This window comes from Triturus cristatus, chromosome 12 (assembly GCF_964204655.1).
Source record: "Triturus cristatus chromosome 12, aTriCri1.1, whole genome shotgun sequence".
In the NCBI taxonomy this organism is placed as follows: domain Eukaryota; kingdom Metazoa; phylum Chordata; class Amphibia; order Caudata; family Salamandridae; genus Triturus; species Triturus cristatus.
Genome location: NC_140595.1, coordinates 716,949,568 through 716,953,304, shown reverse-complemented (window position 1 = coordinate 716,953,304; position 3,737 = coordinate 716,949,568).

Sequence of the window (3,737 nt, the reverse complement as noted above, 5' to 3'; positions counted from 1 at the left end):
TTTTTCAGGAAAACCTATTGTTAATGAAGTATCACAGCCTCTTCCACTTACGATAGGACCTCTGACCCGAACTACAGATTTATTGCTTACTAAATCATGTCCAGAAAATCTGTTAGGAATAAAAACACTGAAAGCTCTAGGAGCCATAATATGTTGTTCTCCGGAAGGAGTAAGGTTGTTTTTACGTGATTTTAAAGGTCACTATGTGTCTAGAGACATGGATCCCCGACTGCAGACTTTACCTACACATCTATGGGCACAAGGCCCTACTGATGTTGGTTGCATGAATATTACACCATATCGAGTCACATTAAAGGCAGGAGTGGTGCTACCACGAATGCGACAATACAAGTTACCACCAGATGCTGTAGTGGCTTTACTACAAATCATTGACGAGCTCATTACCCAAGGAGTAGTTGTAGAAACAGACTCCAATGTATGTAATTCACCGATAATTCCGATTCTTAAACGAACAGATCCAAAGGCCCCGCCAGTATATCGATTGGTTATTGATCTGCGCGAATTGAACAAGTGCATTGTGCCACAATTCCCTGTGGTCCCAGATATCTCGTCATTACTGACAGCCATTGATTCCGAAGCAACATTCTTTACTGTAATTGATCTCAAGAATGCTTTTTTCAGCGTCCCAATAGATCCGGAGAGCCAATATTTGTTCGGATTTAGTTTAAATGGACGTAGCTTTAAATTCTCACGCGCACCTCAAGGATTTACAGAAAGCCCCAGCACCTATAGCCAAGCACTGAAACGAGAACTCGATAGTATCCACATGCCAGTTAACACTGCCCTGCTTCAATACGTCGATGATCTGCTGATCACCGCAAGAAGCGAACCGGAATGTGAAAAAGCATCACTGACAGTTTTACAATTTCTAGCCGAAAAGGGGCACAAGGTGTCCCCTTCTAAGCTGCAATTCTGTGTCCAGCGAGTTATTTATCTTGGACACTCGCTGTCCAAGGAGGGAAGGCAGCTTACACCCGACCGCATTCAGTTAATAGCTAACATGCCAATACCCAAGACACAAAAGGAAGTACGGGCTTTCATAGGCCTCACTTCATATTGTAGGCAGTGGATCCCTCAGTATGCATTTCTAGCAAACCCACTCATTCAGTTGACAACACAGGAGGCAGCCACATCGACTGTTCTCCCTTGGACTCAGGAACATACACAAGCTTTTGAAAGCTTAAAGAAAGCTTTATGTCAAGCACCTGTTTTAGCAACGCCATGTTACAGAAAACAGTTTACACTCTTTGTTACAGAACGCGAAGGTACTGCCTTGTCAGTACTCACACAGGAACAAGCAGGAGCACACAAACCATGTGCTTATTTTTCTAGTACATTAGATCCCGTAGCTCAGGCTTTGCCTGCATGCCTAAAATCAGTAGCAGCGACAGCTTTAGCAATCAGACAAAGCGATGCCATAGTGTTAGGACATCCATTGACAGTTCAAGTACCACATGCAGTAGAGGTTCTTGTAAATAAAACGCAAACACAACACTTGACTATAGCGCGACTTACAGGGTACGAACTTACATTGTTTCAGCCACATATAGAAATCAGACGCTGTAACACATTGAATCCTGCCACACTTTTGCCAGTAACCGGAACAGACCCACTAGCTCATGACTGTATTGAAGTTATTACTATAACGACAAAACCCAGACAAGACTTAACCGATGTCCCATTGTCAGATCCAGACCTGACATTGTATGTAGATGGTTCATGTATGAGAACAAGTACAGGAGAGTTAGTGGCCGCTTACGCAGTCACAACAGATACTGAAGTCATTGAAACTAATCGTATAAATACTTTGTCAGCTCAAGCCGCAGAGCTCATCGCTCTGACACAAGCCTGTATTCAAGCCACGAATAAAAAAGTCAACATATACACTGATTCACGTTATGCATTCGGAGTTGTACATGACTTCGGCGTGCTGTGGCGAGAGAGAGGTTATTTAACTTCCCACGGTGCCCACATTCAGCACGGACCCCTCATTCATGCCTTATTAGATGCAATACATCGACCCACTGCAATATCAATTATGAAATGTAAGGCTCATACGAAGGTTACTGATATCATTTCCCAAGGCAATGATCTAGCCGACAGAACAGCTAAACAGACTGCTCAAACTCAAACCCCCGACATGATAAAGACAATAGTCCCGACACCGACACAGTGTATGACAGTTAAAGATCCTACTCTTGACATAATTGACATACAGACACATGCTACACCAGACGAAATAAAGAAATGGACTGAATTAGGAGGGATCCAAACGGACCAAGGATGGATGATGAAGGAAAAGTCTGTATGGTTCCTTCCTGATTCAATGGTCCAAGTTATAATTAACACTATACATAGTCCAGCACATCTAGGAGAAAAAGCTATGCTAGACAGCATTCAACACATTTGGTTCAATAAACATTTACGAGCAGCAGCCAAACAAAAAGTCCGTACCTGTATGATCTGTTGCCAGTTCAACCCAGGAAGAAGCGTTCCCGTAGAACAGGGTGGATTTCATCCTCCTGATCACCCTTTTGAAGCCCTCCAGATGGATTATATCCAGATGGAACGATGTCGAGGATTCAAATATGTTCTCGTAGTTGTCTGCGCTCTGTCCCGTTGGACGGAGGCATACCCGGTTTCAGATTACACTGCCCCGACTACTGCCAAACAGTTGGTTCGAGAATTCTTCCCACGATACGGTTTACCACGTGTTGTCTACTCAGATAACGGCCAGCCGTTCTCATCCGAATTAATGAAACATGTTTCACTTCTGTTAGGATATCAGTGGAAATTCCACTGTGTCCGACACCCCGAGGCAGCAGGTCTCGTAGAAAGACATAATCAGATACTGAAAATCAGATTGTCCAAAATATGCAGAGAGAAAGGTGTCGACTGGATAGTAGCGTTACCAGTTGCACTCTTTTACATGAGAATGGTAGCACACTCTCGAACAGGGCTATCCCCGTATGAGGTGATCTTTGGCAGACCACCAAATATGTGGGGGACGCCTATACCACGCAAAATAACTGATGTTGACTGTAATATGCTGACAGATTACTTGGCTTCCTTGATGTCTGCACTACAATCTTGTCGTTCACAGGTAGCTGCAGCCTTTCCCGACAACACTGAGGTGAAACCCCATGACGTAGTTCCGGGTGATCTCGTATTTGTGAGAAATTTCGACCGAAAGACTCAGCTGGAGCCCAGGTGGAAGACACCCAAGTTGGTTCTGCTCACTACAAGGACAGCCGTGAAGATCGAGGGCCGCAAGGGCTGGATTCATTCAAGTCATATCAAGAAATTTCATGGACTATCCTCGGATATAGACATTGTGCCCTGCACTCCCTCACAGACTGATTCAAAACTTCCTTTGGTTGAAAAGACTAAAACCGAACTCTATAAAGTAAAATTGAGGCCGACAGTAAAGAACTTTATAGACTAAAATTAAGGCCTAGGCCGTCGGACGATTTGATTGTTTAAGTCCTCTCCAAGGTGAAGCGGTTGAATTTGTCTCTGACATGTATCCTCTAGACCTGAATCATGGACAGCCGCGGAAAATGTTGAAACGACAGGCGTATTGTAAATCACTGCGTAGCCACTGTATAGTGACATTATTAATTTTGTTTTTCTTAAGTCTTTTAATAATTACTGCAAGTATATTGTTGCACATATATTACCCTATTGCCAGAAATGTTTACAATGTTACCGCAGAA